The sequence below is a fragment of the Chenopodium quinoa genome, unplaced genomic scaffold (assembly GCF_001683475.1).
Source record: "Chenopodium quinoa cultivar QQ74 unplaced genomic scaffold, ASM168347v1, whole genome shotgun sequence".
Classification (NCBI taxonomy): Eukaryota; Viridiplantae; Streptophyta; class Magnoliopsida; order Caryophyllales; family Amaranthaceae; genus Chenopodium; species Chenopodium quinoa.
This window is the reverse complement of record NW_018743292.1, coordinates 3,082,086-3,102,507: the sequence shown is the minus strand read 5'-3', so window position 1 is coordinate 3,102,507 and position 20,422 is coordinate 3,082,086. Positions and strand designations below refer to the sequence as shown.

Here is a 20,422-nt window from a genome sequence, read left to right as displayed (position 1 = left end):
GAAAAGATACTAGTGTCCCATCTAGCAACGAAATGGACAACTGCATTCCCCGCTCGTTTAACATGATTACAAAAAAAGGAAGCTAAATTACTACTCATCCTAACCACATCATCATATAGGAGAAAGATAGGAGCAACACTAGTTTGCTTAGTTTAAATAGCACGAACATCCCCAAGAGCATCACTCTCAAGCACCACCTTCTCAAAACCCAACCTACGAATCAACTCCATTCCATATCTCATCGCACCTGCCTCTGCCATTTCGGGGGGCCAACTAGCATCATATCTCTTCACGGCAGCAACAACAAGGAGAGCACCCTTATCATCAAGCAAAACCGCCCCGAACACCCCTGTCATTTAGAATGTGCGCATCCACGTTCAGCTTTACAACCCAATTTAAAAGAGGAGACCACGAGCAAGCAGAATTACACACCACACATACTCCAGTCCCCCTCAGCCGAGCATTAAAGCCCATAATCAGCGTTCAATTGCACAAAACCAGTAGCTAAGAACACAACATTGATATCACGATTGCCTTTATGAATATGCTCATTAGAGCAAAGCATAGACACGCAATTGCTCTTTGCTAATCTTTTTTGCGATCCAACATAACTTCTCAGCAAAAGAAGTCTCTGGGTTAGCATCATTTAAATCACAAAAGTCACTGAACTTCCATATATCCTTAGCATAATGCACAATTGTTTCATCATTACCTCCACAAATTCGACAGTCTCTAGAGTCACCGATATGCCTCTTGTACATCACAGCACTAACAACAAGTTGCCCCTTACACACTCGCCACAAAAAATGACTAAGCTTTGGAGGTCCATCAAAGTTCCAAATGACCTTTCATACATCCAATTCACCTGTACCATGAGTCAGCTCCCACGCCCTTAACACACCCAGCCTACTGATCCAATATCCACTTCGAACTAAACAAATACCATTCGGATTGGGCCACCAATAATGGTTGTCACAAGGCAAACTCTGAAAAATAGGAACATTCAAAACCGCAAGTTTGTCATCATCATTAAACACCGCATCCAGTACCCCCCTATTCCAACAACCACGCTCCATATTAATCAAATCACACACACGAAGAGCCAAATTGTTGTCCGGATTGGGAGTCGGAAGAAGGTAAAAGCTCTCACCAATAAGCCAAGCGTCATCCCATACTCTAATTGATGCACCATTTCCCACCCTCCACTTTAACCCATCAAGGAGAAGAGCTTTAGCACCCCCAATACTCCGCCAACTATAACAAGAGTCATGGCCCCTAACCGCCTCTAAAAAGTCCGAATTTTTGAAGTATTTTGCCTTAAACAAACTGTGAAAAAGAGAGCCCGGATTATTGCAAAGCCTCCACCCTTGATTATCAAGTATATCTTGGTTAAAATTTCTCAAATCCCGAAACCCCATTGACCCCCCCATTGACTTCGGGAGGCAAAGATACTCCCATTTTTGCCAATGCATCTTCCTCTACGACCCCTTCGAACCCCACCAAAACTTAGCCAAAATTGAGTGAATCTCATAAATAAGGCCATTGGGGATCCTAAAATACTCATCATGTAAGTGTGAATTGCTTAAGTCACAGCTTTTATAAGAACCTCTTTACCCAGACAAGACAACAATTTCTCCTTGCACCCTTGTAATTTCTCCTTGCACCCTTGTATTTTTCATGCCTGTCCTCCTCCCTAACCCCAAGAGTAGCAGTGATCTCCTTTCGTCAATCTACAGACACACATTTGCTAAAATCTACCTTAGTTTTACTGAGATTGACACTCTGACTAGATGCTCTTTCATACACACTAATAATGTCAGCAATTTTAGAGCATTCATTCAATGTAGCTTTTGCAAAAAAGAATACTATCATCCGCAAAAAATAAATGGGAAATTCTAAGGCCCCCCCTACAAATTTGAGCACCACGAATAAAATTCTCATTTGCCGCTTTTGCTAGCAAAGTAGAGAAAGCATCAGCACAAATTAAGAATAAATAGGGGAATATAGGATCACCTTGTCGAAGACCACGGGTAGGAATCAACGATCCAGAGATGCCGCCATTATACTTAAAGGAGAAAGACACGCTAGCCAGACATTTCATGATACGATCAATCCAAGATTTCGGGAATCCTATTTTTTCATAACCTTCCTCAAAAAGCACCACTCCACTATACATACGCTTTACTCATATCGAGCTTCAGCACCACCGACCTATCCTTTCCTTCCCCCTTCCTCTTCATAGAATGGAAAATCTCAAAGGCAATAAGAGCATTATCTATGATCAGTCAATTTGGCACAAAAGCACTTTGGTTTGGAGAAATAACCGAACCAAGCATATGTTTCTATTTATTTTCCAAAGTTTTTGAAATTATTTTGTACAAAACATTGCACAAACTAATTGGACTGAACTTTGTCACCTCTTCGACTCATTACATTTCGGGATCAACACAATGCAGGTTCGATTTACTTCTCCCAAGTCACGCCACCACCCTTCACAAAATTAATCATGCCTCAACCAACAATATTCCAAAACTTATGGAAAATAGAGCATGCATACTATCCGGTCCAAGTGCTTTATTCGGATGCATTCGGAATAATGCTTGCCGAATTTCCTCCTCTGTCGGCTCAACATCTAAATCGCCACGCATTTCATCCGAGACAAGAGGCACAATACCCGTCGTCGCTTTCTCAAAGCCAATCGGGTCATCCGGCCTAAAAAGAGCCCCAAAATGCCTAGCAATGACGCCATCAATATCATTCACAAAGCTCTTCTACTCGCCATTTTCATCATATATGCCCGAAATAGAATTCTTCGCTTTTTTTACTTGCTTTATGGTGAAAGTATTTTGTATTTTTGTCTACATCCCGCAACTCATTTGATCTTGCTCTTGTGTGCCAATATGACTCCTAAAGTTTCCTTAATTCATCAATCTCCTTTTTGATATTATTGCATTGCTCTAACCGATGAGCATCAAGCCATCCCCCTTGAACATCCTGTAACTTTTTCTCAGCTTTTTTAATCTTTTTTTTTAATGTTGCCAAACTTACGTCCAACCCAAAAGGAGAGGTCCTTAGCCACCCTCGCTATCCTTTTATGAATCGACTCACTCACCCCGCTTAGCCACGCATTAGAGAACACCTTGCTGCACTCGTCGTTTGATAGCCAAAGGGCTTCGAACCGAAAATTTTTCCCTTTCCTATCACACTCATCCTTCTCCCCAAACATCAATAATATAGCAGCATGATCGGAATGGCATATAGGGAAATTAATGACTTATGCAAACGGAAACATAGAGCACCACCCATTCTAAGCGGCATATCTATCTGTCAAGTCTTTCTTGCATCAAAATGTTTATCGACGTGCCCTTTTCCCAAGTGTATATGCTACCTTTATACCCAAGATCACGAAGGCCATAATCCTCCAGTGCATTTCGGAACCCATCCATCCGCCTCTCCCCACGTATCGTCCATCCACTCTTCTCATTCAACCCCAAAATCTTATTAAAGTCACCAACATAGAGCATCGGAATAGAGCAGCCCGCATGAATACTACGTATAAGGTCCCACGTACGATGTTTTTGCGTCGCTTCGAGCCAACCATACACCCCCACCAGCTTCCAGCTTGGAACTCCACTAGCATCACACACATTTGCTTCAATATGATGAGCCGAGAAAGACACAATTTCCACATTCAAGTCTCTGATCTCCACCGTAACCCTAACCCCCCAGACCTTCCGTTACTACTTAAACAAAGACCATTCACAAAACCACATCTATTGCGAATCAATTCAAAGCGTTGAGCATCAATTTTTATTTCCATGAAGAAAACAATATTTGGCCTATCTCTCCAACTCCAATCTTGGAGAGCTTTAACTGTCAATTGGTTGCCAAGCCTATTGCAGTTCCAACATAAGGTTTTCATTGCTCTTCGCGGGGTTGAACATCGTCAACTACCTTTACTACTTGGTTCAAATCAGATATCTCGACTTCTGCCATACTCCCCTTAGCTTTCTTATGAGTTGACTCGTTGAGTTCTCCACTTCTTTGCATCACAGCCTTTCGTTTCCCTAAACCCCTCTCCTCACTTCCTTCATTAGTTTTCATCTCAAAAGGCTCTTTGCCCCTACTACGAACAACTTTGAATTTCTTCCTGTCCTGCTTAGTGACCGTAGCAGACTCCACTTTGAAAACAAAAGGAGTATTTAAAATAGTTTTATTTTCCTCCATATGTATCCCAGCCACATCCACTTCCCCTGTCACACCCTCGTTACTAGTGCCAATAATTGGACTAGCAACTTTCCCATGATACTCTCCACTCCCAACCCCTTTTTCAACACTATTAATATTCTTATTCCCACCAGTCAAAATAGCCTCCTTTTCCACATTCTTCATTTCAAGAGTCTTACTCCCACCTATAGTAGCAGGGTCATTCTCGTTAGTAATAAAGAGTTGTTTTCTATTTGATGCAATTTGAGCCACCTTCTCCACCTTTTTCATCATACCTTTTCTTGGAGATGTTCGTAAAAATAATCCCCATCCCAGCTTATGCATTTTTTCTTCTTCACTCACATTCACACAATGTTTTTCGAAATGACCAATGATACAACACGCAAAGCATAAGTATGGCAGACGTTCGTACTTAAATTCAACCCACACCTCTTTACCTCTCTTATCTTTTATCCATTGATATCGTCAAAGGGGTTTGTCAATATCAACCATCACTCGAATCCTTCTGTACCGGTCCAAACCTATCATTTCTTCCTCAATCTCCATAAACTCCCCCAGATTCGAAGTTACAGCCTTAACATAAGCATTCGATTAAATGGCAAATTAAGCACCCTAATCCAGAAAGGCGATTGGGTAAGTTTCACACAATCAGGTTGTTCATCCCCCTCCACTTCTTTTAGGATTAATTGGTGATTTTCCCACCACCAACGTCTACCATTCAATTTTTTTCTTTATCTTTCCAGCGAAATAATTGGAAAGCAAATAAATTAGGACTTAGAACCCTAATTACTAAATTGTTTGTGAGATTCCATACCTTCTGCATCGTTCATTTGAAAGCCTTAACATTAAGCGGACGATTGGTACAAAGCCTTCCCACAAGCAGAAAATCATCAATATTATCATTCGATTCCAGACATTCAATGCTACCAAGGTCGATCAGGTCTCCTTCCTCCTCCTCCTCCTCCATACTACCGGAGTTGATTTGTTCGTGACGAGATTTGCCGTCCGTGACGAAGGTTAAGTCTTTCTCTCGAGAGAGTTTTGCCCTATCTTTCGAGGGGTTTTTTTTTTAATTTTGATGACTTTTGTACCTTTTTAGTGCTTAAATTATACTGCCCTGATATCCTCATTAGAAACAGACACTCTTTTTCTCCCACAGTTGTGGTAGCATGTTGACATATTGTACTGTTGATGTGCTTCCCTTTGTAGCTTCCCCTTTTTCTAGATTCTCAGTATAGTTCTTCTTGACAAATTAAAATGAATGGCACCTTGTTGAATGGATCCACGTTTAAGCTTTTCCATCGGTTGATTTGGTCATAAGCCATATCAATATGTTGAACTTGTCCCCACTACTTAGCTTTTTATGCTGATGATGACCTTCATCCATCTGTTGGTTGAATGCTGCTTGCTAACTGTTGTTGTGTTGACCTTATTGTTGGTCTCCTGTTGCTTGCTGACTGTTGTTGATTGGTTCACTCTCCTGTTGGTTTCCCTTCTTGTGTTGCATCAAGTGAAGGATTTTGGTTTAGGTCAAAATCAAGGTTGTTTTGGATATGTTCTGATTCATATCCATCTTCGTATGGAGCATAAGCAGAGTTGAGATCATAATCAAAAATGTTGTGCATATCATCAACAAAAGTAGTAGCATCTTCATCCATTGCTTGATAAATCAAATCTAAAGGCTGAAGCCAATTTTGTTTGGAGGCAATGACGTTTCAAGGGTTTTTTTTTTTTTTTTAAGTTGTATTTGTTAAGTTTGTTTGTAATTCCCTCTCAAACGATTTGAATTTTTGAGAAGGAATGAATTTTATAGCTGTGGTACATGAAATAATTGGAGTCATTTAGATTAGCTTAGTCATCAATCTGTGTACTTTAATTCTATTGGATGGTATAATTATTTTTGCCAATGTGATTGGTTAAAAACAAATCACATGGATTACTAATGTACTCCTTAATTTTCATTGGCTATCTAATAAAGCCAAAAAACCAAAGGTTTTCCTCTTGATATCCCGGTTGTCATAATTGCAAATCCTCTCTCTCTCTCTCTCTCTCTTTTTTTTTTTCTTTTTTTTTAATGCACATGATTGGATTTTAGTTCTCATGTACTTTCCTATTTTCTCCTTAATTCCCTTGATTTTCTATCAAAAGTGACAATCAAATGAAGACAGAGGGATTATATACTTTAAATCAAATTTTCCAAAAAATATAATGTATAAAAATAAAGAAAAAAAAACTGATATAGGACATGATGACCGTTGATATAATTTAGATCTAACGGTTCACGTTATATGCCTCCCATTAATCTTCTTTCATCCATTTTAATTTCCCTCGATTCTCACTTTAACGTTGCTCCTCTTTCTCTCTCTTCTCCATTGAAGCGTACCGTCGTACTTTGAATCCCCCATTGAAGTGGCTTCTGAGCTTTCTCTCCTCCATTAAACCAGCTTCTGAGGTAAGATGCTTTTTCATAATCTAGGGTTTAATCAACACTATCGTTAATTTAATTTTCAGTATTGTCAATTAGGGTTCATTAGGAGGGATTCGTGAACTATTATTTATAATTACTGAAGCTATGAAATGGTATATCGACTGCATTTGTTTCTAGTAGTTTTCTGTGTTCAATTTACATTGATATGCTGAAGTATTTTATGTGATTTTTTTAGCCTAATCTGATTCATAATTGAGTCGTATTTGATTGTTGATGAGTTGCATTTTTTCGACTCTAATCGAGCCTTCAAGCTTAGTGGAAACTATTTGAGGCCGTTAAAGCCCGAGCTTGGGATTCGAGGCTCGTTTGCGTTAAACTCGAGCATAGCCGTTTCTAATATTCTAGTGGCCCGGGGCAAAATGATAATACTTTTGTTGAATAAATCATTTGTTTTTATAATTATAAATATTTACGTAATTTGTTAATTAATAAATAATTTTACGAAATTTGTTAATTACTAGATGGAAGCCCGTGCGATGCACGGTTTTTTCATCTAAGATTTTTAATTATTTGATTTATTGTACGTATTTAATAATTTCAGACAAAATTACAAAAGTTTAATATTTTTTTTACTATAATTTATAATGAATTTATTAAATATAAATAAATTGTAAATATGATATTTTTTCATCTAATTCGTTTTTACTAAACTCATAATATTTAAATACAAATATTATTAAAATTGTAAATATGAATTTATTAAATTTAAATAAATTGTAAATATAAATAAATTGTAAATATGAGAAAGGAAATATTGATTCTCATAATATTTTTTATTTAAATAGAATATACTTAAATAATATGTAAAATAATTAGATGAAAGTTTGTGCGATGCACGGATTTTTATACATATATATCAAGAAAAAATATTTCTTATATACTCTAAGTTTATATATATATTATTTTACAATTTAATAATTTCAGACAAAAAAAATAAAAACAAATAATAATATAATTAAAATGATATTGTGAATTACAAAAGTATAATTTTTTTAATGTAATTTATATCGCGACTTCATTTATTGTTGTTTTGTATTTTATTCGTTGTTCTTAGTTATATGACAATAATATGATATCTTTCAAAAAAAAAAATTGAAATATGATATTTCATTGATTACATATTAGGATAAAATCTTTAATGTGAAAAGATAATAATTTTTTATTTTTAAAATAATTTAAATCCTAAATCATTATTCGTTGCTTTTTACACTTGAAATTAAACTCTCAAATCTATATATCATTATGTATATTTCTTGTGATCTCTTGATCTCTAACAAATTATCTGTCTTTTAAAAATTTTAGACATAAATTTTTTACAGAAGGTAAAGTTTTTTATTGGGTTAAAAGTTTTAAATTTTTTTTATGAAAAAAACATCTTATAAATCGGGTATTTAAATAAAACCATTAATTTCATAAGATAATTTTTATTTTTTTTAATAATTTAAATCCTAATACCCTACAGTTTTTAATACATAAAATCTCATAAACATGATTTTTGTAATTAGATTATACTCATAATATTTTTTACATTAAAAATAAAGTTATTAGATGTAATATTTCGATGTAAAAAAAATTTGTATTAAAAAAAAAAAAAATTCGATAGGATGACCAACTTAGTTCACACCGATATCTCTTCCATTGAATAAAAGTGGATAAATAGAATATGTTAGCAAAATTAAAATTAATATAAAATTAATCCTTATAGTCTTATAAAATAAATTAAAATATTTACCAGAAAGTGAATAATTGTTGTGAAAATTAATCTAAAAATTGTAATTATACAAAATTAAATTTATGCATTGGAATTTTTTCATCTAAATGTCACAAATTTTAATTTAATTATAATTAAGGAATAATTTTTATTTCTTATCATAAACACTATCAAAATTTATCTCATAATAGTACGTATATAAATCCTATATCTAAAGATGATTATTTTAAAAGATAATCTTTAGTTTTTTAAATAAATTTAATCCTAATAAATCAATATTCGTTGTTTTTACTTACGTGGAAAAATTCTTAAATCTCATTCGCCAATTTTGTTTAGGTGTCAAACAAATTTTTTAATTAAAAAAAAATAGAAATCTAATTTTTAATTGGTCGAAAATATACCTTTGCTTATGTGGCGCTCCGAATGCTCTTGAAAATGCCTACTTTATTTATATATATTAGATTTCATCAATTATTTTAATTGTATTATTTACACCTCTTTTGAATTTCTTTTGTGATTTATTCGTTAGAATATTATATTTTTAAATAGTTATATGTGATAATTTATTTCGTGATTAATCAATTTATTACATGGTTATGACACACACAAAATGTGCATAATTACACTTTTACATTGAAATCCTTCTTTGATTCATCTCATTCTATGAAAGAGTATTAAATTGACTTACTTGTTTCAATCTATAATTATGAGTGAGAAATCAATAATAATCATGTTTCATAAATATATCATCTCATAATTAAATTATCATTTATTATCATGCTTGTAAACATGTCATTAAATAGAATTTATCAAACAATCAAAGAATCATAATCTTCTTATAATAATGACACTTTAATTTTCAAAGTATATAAAATACCTATTAAGATGCTATACGAATATTAAAAAATCTATACATGTATACATACCAAATAAAATTATCAACCACTTAAAAATCATCTCACTCGATTCTCCTATATCGTAAAAATAATTATTGTCAAATAAAATTGCATAATTAAAATATTTTAAGCCTAAAACAAGAAAAACCTTCTCATGTAAGAAATAAAAACTTGTAAGAAAACTTCTGAAACAAGCATCAGTAACACATACACATCTAAATCCCTTCCAATTTAAAGTGGAATCTTGATTTTGATAACTTTAATATAAACTATTACTATAAAAAAAATAACATTCATTAAGATATCTTTATATAACTACAATTATAATAAATTCAAACATTTAATGCAAGAAAAATAATTCCTCCATTTTTTAAAGTGCGCATCACTTTAATCGGCATAATTTGTTAGGAGATTGACTTGAATTCTATAAATAATATGCACAAAAAAATTGATACATTGTATAAAATTTCATAGTATCAACTAATTATAATAAATATATGATCAAAATTATTAAAGGTAAAATAATGTTATGTATCAACAAAATTAATATTAAAGTGTTTCAATTACTTTAGGATGATTTTTTTTTTTTTACAAAAACTTTAGGATGATAAATTTTGTCGGGTACCCCTCCGTATTTTATTGGTTATTATCATATTTTAAATATTATTCATAATACTTCAACCGTTTCTTTTTATTGGTTATGTTTAGATTTTAAAAGTTATTCATAATACTCATTCCGTCCCAAAATATATGAGACGCTGGACTTTTTTCACTATATATGTATTAGTTTTGATCATATTAATTTACTAACATAATAAAAACTTATTTTATCATAAAATATGTTGTTAAATAGGTATATATATAAAGTTTCAAAATATAATTTTAAAATAATTTTCATAATAATTAATTATATACAAATAAATTCAAAGTAATGCATTGACATGCGTGCAATATTAATTGTGTCATGTATTCTGGGATAGAGGGAATTAGATAATATTTAAATTTACTCACGAAAGTAAAAGAGTCGTGTGAGATCATGTTTGATTCATCTCAACGAATGCTCTATTAATATTCAATCGTGATAATTTTAAAAAGTATGTAATGAATAATAATCAAATATGTGTATTGACAAACGTGTAAAAGTCAAAACGTATCCAATAAAAAGTGAAGAAGGGAGTATTATACTTTAGATATAGGGTAATTTTGTGAAAATTTAAGATAATTTTACCAACTAACTACCATTTATTTATTTACTTTTTTGTAAAAAAAAAAATCTAAAAAAATCTACCACAAAAACCTTGAGTAACACAATCACATTTAATTTCTTGGCAATAATCTCCAATTGAGGGAACTAAAAAATCGGTCGTTTCAACGACAAGGGAAGGGAGGAGGGGCAGTTTCATCGACCTGAGAAAAGAGGGGCTATTTGGGGGATGGGGGAAGGGGGGTGGTTTCGATGGTGTAGGTGGGTCTCCAGAGTGTTTTTAGGGGTAGAGAAGGGCCGACTGGCTGTTATCGGTTGCTAGGGGAGGCGAGCGGTCGTATTTCGGTCGGGCAGAGGGTTGGGGCTAAGGGGAGGAAGGATGGTAGCTGGCTGGGAAGGGTTTTTAATTTTTTTTTTCTTTTTTTTACAAAAAAATTTGGACCAATTATGTTGTGACACGTCACACATTGCTTTTACAAAATGAAAAAATCACCCTTTCTTTAAGTCACTGGTTAATCGATCTAGTGGAAAAATATCAACCCAAAAGTTCATAGTGCTCTCTAATTAACGTAATTTGGGATTATTGAGAGTAAATTGCTGAAAGTTCGGATTAATAAATTATAGTGAATTTTTCTAAAAATTAAAACTTAGATTTTGGAAGCATCCAATATGATAGATCGAAAAGCGAAGACAAGTCGAATTCAGGGTAAATTGGAGGATGAAATGGAGTCGTTTGACTCTTGAAATTGTCGTTTTTAATCTCTTTAGTTTTAAAAAAAATGTATTCCTTTAATGGAAGTGGTGTTACTTATGTTTGTTGGGAGATGTGGCAAAATTTCAATTTCAGATTTACATAAACGCGTAGTAGGTGTTGTTAAACTCATTTGTATGTGATATCGGTAAAAGTCATTACAACATCATGACCTTGTATGAGAATATATACTCCCTCTGTCTCACAATATAGTTTTTGTTTTCCTATTTTAAAGACCCAAAATGTTGTTCCTGTTTCTATTTTTGAATAGTATGTAAAGACCATTATACCCTTAATTTTTACTTTATTCATTGAACTTCCTAATTTAACCTTAACTTATCCACTTGCATTGTACCTTTTTCACTTTCTCTCTCTAACTTTTGTCTATAATTGAACTTTTTACCCTTTTCCCCTTATATTATCCACTTGCCTTGTACTTTTGTCTAGTTCTTTTCCACTTCTCCTCCCATTTCTTAAATACCGTGAAAAAAAACAAAATAGGAACTATATTATGGGACGGAGGGAGTATAAGATATGATTTTGTCAGATCACAAAGAAATGTGATTGACATGTATGAAGCATATATCTCAAGAGGATTTTATACATTTGAATTATTGGGGTCCCTTAATGTAAAACATACTGATTTTGGGTTGTTTCCGTCATTTCACCAACATTCATAGACTTTTAATTGTATGTTAGAAAATATCTTGCACAACACGAAACATCATCACTAACTTCCCTCGTTCTATCAATAGTCTCATCGCATGTTTAAATGTATATTGGTAAGCCTTATATGCGTTATCCTTACTCGTTGTAATAGCTAAATAGTAAATGTCGTTAATGACCTTAATTGATATTGCGTAAGGGCTTCTTATGCCAATAGTAACTTATGTTACTTACTGTCCTTTTGTTTGTTATAAACTCAGTTTAATTAATGTAATTTCAGCTGTTTTTTGTAAAAAAAACTCTTAAAAACTTTCAAAGAATTGATACAAGCTTTGACATATGGAAATATCAAAAAATATTTTAAACATATTTACATAAAACCTTTATAAAGTCCATCTGTCTCATAATTAAACGATCATATAAAAACCCCCTCATTTATTTATCAGACGGGTCTAACCCATATTATAACTATGGCGGGTCATGGCTTTTAAAGGCCTCCATTCCTATGCCCTAAGTCTCTGAGTTATTTCATTGCAGCGCACTCAAGTTCTCCATTGAAGCGCACTCAACGTTCTCCATCGAAGCGTTCTCCGTTGAATCTAATTCTTGTATCCCCCATTGAAGCAGCTTCTAAGGTAAGTTGTTTGTTGTTGTTATCATCACATCAATTTCACAATCTAGGGTTTATATTTGATCTAATCTAATTTAATTATCAGTGCTTTAAGTTTAGGGTTCGCAAATTCTTAGATTATGAAACATGATATCCAAAATTATGAGCGTAATTTGATTATAGAATCAAGTATCCCTAAAATTATGTATTTTTGGAGATAATTGAATATGAAATCAAATCTCTTTTCCCTGGGCCTAGGGCGGCCGCCCCTCCTGCCCTGGCGTTATGTTGAAATTACTTTGAAGGAATTGTTGTTCTTGGATTATAAGGGTGTGAGGCATATGTGCAGGTCATATTGGTGTTTAGAGACTAGACAATCGATCAACATGTCGATGTCTAAGGGTTCAAAGATGCTCCAGTTTATTAACTACCGCATGCGGGTCACTATCCAAGATGGCCGTCAACTCGTGGGGAAGTTCATGGCCTTTGATCGTCACATGAATCTTGTCCTTGGCGATTGTGAGGAGTTTCGGAAGCTGCCTCCCACTAAAGGTAGCAAAACCAACAAAACAAACCCTAATGAGGAGCGAGAAGAACGCCGTACCCTTGGTCTTGTCATCCTTAGAGGTGAAGAGTTGATTTCTATGACTGTTGAAGGTCCTCCCCCTCCTGAAGAGTCTCGTGCCAAGTCCATGAGTGCCTCTGCTGTGGCAGGTTCTGGTCTTGGCCGTGCTGCTGGACGGGGTATTCCAACCGCACCTCTTGTTCATGCTCAGCCTGGTTTGGCTGGTCCAGTTCGCGGTGTTGGTGGTCCAGCTCCAGGCATGATGCAGCCTCAGATCTCTCGACCACCAGTCCCTGCTCCTCAGTTCTCCGCTCCTGGGATGACTTACCCTAATGCACCTGTAATGCGGCCACCTGGTCAGCAGATGCCAGGATTCCCACCTCAAAGTGGACCACCACAGATGCCTCCAAGAGGCCCACCTCCCCCAGGGCAGTACCCTCCTGGATCAAGACCTGGTTCAGCTCCTCCTGGGCATTATCAAATGCCTCCTCCTCAATATACCCAGCGACCTGGGATGCCTGTCCCCCCTCCTCCAATGATGCGTGGTCCGCCAGCTCCTCCCAGGCCTGGGATGCCAGCTCCCCCACCTCCTCGCCCAGGAATGCCACCACCTCCTGGAGGACAGGTGCCAGTCTATGGACCTCCTCGTCCGGGGATGCCACCACCTCCAAATTCTCAACAGCCACCTCAGAATCAACAGCAGTAATTAGACTACTGCAACGCTTTGGGTATGCTTGCTTCTAATTTGATTTTACTTGCATATGTTCTTATATTAGAGATTCTTTTGAGATTGACATTTTTGGAATTAAGTAATCGAATAGTGAGTTGTTGATTGGTCTGCTCATGATTAGATAGTAGATATTTTTGCCAGTCTGCAATGAGGTCAATGACAATTGTAGAATATTAAGCTTGATCACCGTCATAAATGCATTTAGTTATGGACTTTTCAGAGAGTGTTAATTTCTTTGAACTTTTCTGTTTGCTTTGCAAGAATTTAGTCATCTAACTCTGACCAGCCAGGAATGGTATTTGTTTGTGAAGATATCAATAAACTTATCTAGGATAAAGTATTGAGTGAATACTTTGTGAATCAAGAATTGGCGTTTATGAGTAAGGTTTGTCCTGAAAGACTATTCTATCCAGTCACATCGACTAACTTCTATATTCAATACTCAATAGTATGTCACTATATCTCTACAGCGGTATAAGAATTGAGTCTGGTTTTAGGTATAGATTTTGCACTTGTAAGATCTAAGTCATCTGACTTCTTTGCACGCTGTATGTTTTGCAATAAGACATTTATGCTTAGTTTGTGAAGACTATGATTGGCTTATGGAATGAATAATACTTTTATCCCAAGCTAAGGGTTTCAAAGAATTGGTATTGTTACTGGTTTTCCTGTGTAGCCATACTTTGTTTTATGGAGTCTCTCATTTGAGAGGCAATAGTACTATAGAGAAGTTCTTGCAAGAAGGATGCTGCATTGTTTTAATGTGCTGATGTTTGAGTTCGTATTAGATGAAGGTGTATTGGTGCACCTATCTTGGTCTTTTGCCTATGATGCAAAGTCAGCTTGATTTCCTTTGCAAGAAATCTGTTTGTTTGTGTTGCATAGTGACATTTATTTAACCCCACAAATAAATATGACCCAAAATTTTAAATGGATCTTTATGTCTATCTGGACAGGTTCAATCATTTCACTTAGTTTCTCTAGTTCTCTTTTCATAATTGTTTAGAGCCCTTTGTATGTTCATGTGCTGTATTGGATTCTCAATTCTCTTTGCCCCCAGAGTTATTATTGGTTAATCTCATTTTCTTATGCCTTTAGTAAAATTCCCGTTTATTTGTGCTGTTAAGCTACCTATTCTGGCTTCTGAGTAAGAAACTCCACCTGTTCCTGCCTAAGAAGGAAAAAGATGCATTTAATTGTAACTTGCATTGATTATCTGCCTTGATTAATCTTCATTATCTGTTTTTCACGCTCTTCAATTATATTTGCTTTGGCAGGTATTGTAGAATGGTGATAATGCTGTAGACATGCATTTTCCTTTGATCAGCTCAGTTCTTGCTTGGTTCCATCTATGATATGAGAGGAAGTAAACGTTTGCGGAGGGGTGTGTTTGTTACCGAGCTTGCTCATATAATATCAAGTAGTGCTTTGTACCTCTAGACAGATTTTGTAGTGTAGATTCTGCTAATTGAACAAAGGAACAGTTATCTATCTGTTAATTCTTGTCTATTTTCTTGCAGACTGGAAACCTTGTCAACTTGTGTTTTCTGGTTACAAATCTCGATATTGGTTAGATGGTTACCCTACTTGAGCTCAATATTTCTAAACAACCACTCCCCTTCGGCCCCTTCCTAAACTATAAATATTGTTCCACAATTTAATGAAGGTTGCCCTATGCTGCTAAGTAGGGTTTATTTAATACTCGTTTCAGTTTAATAGATAATTCGCTTTTCACAGTTACTAAGAAAATGATTAGAAGTAACCTGTAGGAGCCTCATAGGGAAAGTGTATTATGAAATGGAGCCTCTAAGTGAGTACGCAGAATGAACTTAATGATCGCATAATACAGGCATACAGCCATGCTTTGCCTTGTACTTATGCACATGTTTATAATAAGTGATATATGCATAATGCATCAGCCTCGCTTGATAAATTTATCAAAAAGTACATAATAAAGAAGCTAATGGAGCAAAAAATCCCAAAATGTTATTCCAGTTAGTAAGGCATTGTTGACTACCATAACATTAAGTCATTAAGTATAGGTGAAATTACAGAGTGATATACATGATATGTTAAAATTCTTGACCATACAACTCTATAACAGAAGCTACCTTCTTTTGTAAGTCTGCTTTATTTGAACCAACCATCACATCAAGCTCTTGTCTATCCATAAAAAAGAAAAAAAAACTGGTGTGGCTTGAATATTGAATGCATCACTTAGATCAGGTACATCGTCGACATCAATGCTAACGAACAAGGAAGAAGCATATTTTCGAGACAAGTCACCATAGAAGGGTGCAATTACCCTACAAGGTCCACTTCATGATGCCTTAAAACATGCTATAATAATCTTGCCTTTTAGGTTCAACGTCTCCTCCCAAGCTTCAAGCGTGAGAATATGTTGCACATTTCCATTTGCGTGGAAGGAATCGTTGTCATCATCATATGATCCACATATACAACCACAACACAAGTTACTAAGGATGGATGTCATGTTTCACCTTGCAAAATCACCTTCATTTCGTTGGGGAAAGGCCAAAATTACGGAGAGTTATGGCCGATCCCCCTTCCCCTTGGAAATGGTTCTTTAGTTAAAAGAATGTTTTCAACTACTTGTGTTGATAAAATGTAGAACCCTTTTTGAGGCAAGAATTTGTTGATGAAGAAGACGGAGGATCAAAGAGGAATTTGGGGTGGAAGATGTGGAGAATAAATATATGGAAATAGTGCACTATATTTGGCTATTTATTGGATTAAATTGTAGCTAGAAATTTCGAAATAATATAAAGACAAATAAATTTGCCAACAAAAGCCAGCATTTTCTTCTTTATCTTTTAATCTCTATTAAGGCACATGTGATTAATACTACTCTGTACAACTCTAAATAGAAAGGTTACATAATTTGTAACTTCTCATTATCTTGATTAAAAAGAATCTTTAACAACATTATATCTATCTATATTTCATCTCTTCTCAATGTATCTCTCTATTGTGTATGAAGGAGTGATTATATATTCCAACTCTAATCTATCCACACCCCTCCCTTCCTAAATATTTGTCTTCATCTACCCACAAATTACGGCACCAAAATTTATGCATTTACATTTTTAAAAACCCACATTTTACCTAAAATGAGTTTACTAAATTGGATAATTTCAAAATCTTGTATGAGACTATCTCAATTAAACTTCATATAGAGTATGAAGCATTATGTATACTTGTACAATGAAAACTAAGATAAGCTTTTTGCTTGAAATAGATACATAAGTTTTACTTCCTCCAAACATTTTAGAATAATGATCCTTAACTCCTTAAGGCTGCATAAAAGAAAATTAAAATAGAAAGATTAAGAACTATTATTATGTACTCCCTCTGTTCCTAAAACTCCAACTCACTTTGTAATTGTGCAGTCTCTAATGAACAATTTTGACCATGAATAACTCCGGCTATATATAAGTGAAAATTATAATAAGTTGATATATAGATTAGTTACAATGAGGGGAATCTTATAAGATCTCACATGCTAATTTATTTATATTATATAGCTCATAAAATGTGGTCAAAATTATTTTATTTTGACCACATGAATTATAAGTGAGTCGAACTTCAGAAACGGAGGTAGTATTAGAAATCTAATTGACTCATGAATTTTTGTCACAAACTTCCAAATTTATACTTCCTCGATCTATTTATTTTATATTAATACCATAATGGAGTGTTATAGTCTTAAATTTGGGAATTGTCAACAATACCAATGAATGATATTGGAACCATCTCTTGTAGCTTTTCACTACCAATACAACAAAATTCCAAAACAACTAAATAGTTGAACCAAACTCTTTCCTTAGATTTCATAAACAAATTGGTATTCTTATAGTTCAAGCCTAACTCATGTGAACTCAAGGGACATCTCACGCATTCACTTCAATTTTGGCCGAATATTCCAAATTGGCCTAAAACCGTGGATATATCCTTTAATATTTTTTTTTTTACCCTTTTTCACTTTTGTGAAATCGAAAATGTAACAAGTTCGGGTGCTTCCCATAGATGCCAAGACACCACGGGATTCCATTTGCGTGGTTGGAACTGTCCACTCTGTCTTTAAATTGTCAATTTGCCCGTTTAGAACCTACATCCCCTTTCAATAATTCAAGGCCACCATGAGCCTTTACATAACCGACCAGTGCTCAAATATGGTTACAACAATGAAAGGAAAAAGTGGTTGGGGCTCTTCCCATGGACTCAACGATACCCTTGGAGCCGTTTAAATAGTTGGAACCATCCACTTTACCTGTAAATATTCCTCCCTTAATTAACTCATCATATTCCAAACTATATTATATAATCCCAAGATATTCCCCTTTCCCCGACATTTCTTTGTTTTTTTCACCGGCGGTTCCGGAAACCTCGTCCAAAAGTGTATTACTAGGTATAATTTGTAACCTTCAGTTTATTTATTAATTTATTTTTTTTAACCCAAAAAGGAAAATGGTCATGGTATTTTCCATTGATCCCACGATATTTCGAGAGGCTATTTAACTAGTTGGAACCATCCACTTAGCTTAAACCGTCAGCATAGCTATTTTACTGTACTTGTCATTTCATTGGCAAAAGACCACCACATATCTTTATGTGACTGAGTAATGATTGTATATGGTTCAAAACCACATTATATGACCCTGGGATGTATCCCCTATGATTCCGTGATTTTTCGACATCAGATCGCGAAACCTCCGAAATTGGTCCGAATTCGTGTATTATTGTAATTTTCAAATTTGGCTTTTGGTGAACTTTTTTTTGACCCAACAAGGTTATGCATCGACATAATTTTTGAGGTATAAATCGAGACAAATATTACAAAATCTCACATGAGAATAAATTTTTTCCTATCAAAAATTAAAAACTAGTCGAAACTGATCAAAGGGAAGATTTGATGGATATTCTTAACATGAGATAGGTTGATAGACATGAAAATTATCTTGGAATTCCTACTATTGTGGGTCGATCAAAGAAAGCTGTTTTCGGGGCTCTGATTGACAGAATTTAAAAGAAGCTTCAAGGATGGAAGGAGAAACTTCTCTCAAGAGCAGGAAAGGAAATTCTTCTCAAATCAGTTATCCAGGCAATTCCTACATATTTGATGGAGGTTTATAAGATCCCGAGCTCGATTATCCAGCGCATTCACTCCGCCATGGCTAGATTTTGGTGGGGCTCATCGGATGGGAAAAAGAAAACTCATTGGAGAAATTGGAATTCTATGTGCACTGTAAAATGCTTGGGGGGCATGGGTTTTAGGAATTTGAATGTATTTAATGATGCTTTGCTAGGAAGACAAGCTTGGCGTCTCACTCAAGCTCCAAATTCACTACTTGGGCGTGTCTTTAAAGCAAAGTACTATCCTAATAATGATTTTCTGGATTCCTCTCTTGGATTGGCAGGGAGTTAATTCATGGCGTAGCATATGGTCGTCTAAAGCTCTCGTTAAGGAAGGCGTTATATGGAGGGTGGGAAATGGCCGGAGCATAAATCTTTGGGGTGATCCTTGGATTGTCGACTCTAAGGGGCGGTACCTTTCCAGCACGGCTGCAATAAACTTGCAATGGGTGAGTGACATTATTGATGAAGAAAAAAAAGAGTGGCGCTTTGATGTCATTGAAAGTAACTTCGTCAATGAGAGGGATAGGCGAAACATCTTAGCTATTCCTATTAGTGAATCCGGGCAAAATGATGAGCTATGCTAGGCGTTCTCAATGACCGGGGGTTACACTGTCAAATCAGCATATATGCTTGGAAAAGGAGGTGATTTTGACAATTTCCACCAAGCATGGGTGGAAATTTGGAAAGCTAATGTGACTTCCTAAGGTGAAACATTTCTTCTGGCGCCTTTGTTCAGGTACTCTCCCCTCTCGAAGCCTCCTCCTTCACAGACACATGATTAAAGATGCGTCTTGTCCGTGGTGTGGGGCTGCTATGGAAACTGCTGAGCATGCCCTTGTGGGTTGTTCGATAGTTAGAGATTTATGGGCAGATTGCAATTGTGACCAAATGGTGGATTGGAGTGCTGCTCCTCTGCGATTTGGTGGCTAGCTGGAAGTCACTCGATAACAAGGTAAAACAACGAGGGATGTTCCTTGCTTGGTGCATCTGGGGGGAAAGAAATCGCAAGATTTTTGAGAACAAGATCACGCCAAATGAGATTCTCAACCAACGTGTACTCAGGTATGTGGATGAGTTCGATAAGTATGCTGCCCATATCTATAAAGCTGTGACTCCCCTCCCCAATCGCAGTCCTAACAAATGGCTCGCACCTCCGAGTGGCATTATCAAGATTAACACTGACGCATCTCTAGCAGTTGAGGGTTGGGTTGGCTTGGGTATTGATGCAAGAAATCATGAAGGACAAGTTCTATGGGCTGCAACAAGAAGGAGAGCACTCTGGGCCCCTGAGATCGCTGAAGCTAAGGGGATTATTCTTCGAGCTCTAAAGCTGGAAGCAAGTATGGTTATAGTGACATCATTTTGGAATCAGATTGCAAAATAGTCATTGATCGTCTGTCAAAAGGAGCAAGACACT

The 20,422-nt window shown here is 35.4% G+C and overlaps 1 pseudogene; it reads left to right on the top strand.

Annotated features, from left to right (window-relative positions):
- Positions 1–12,419: 12,419 nt before the first annotated feature.
- On the top strand, positions 12,420–15,439 carry LOC110736414 (annotated as a pseudogene).
- Positions 15,440–20,422: the final 4,983 nt, after the last annotated feature.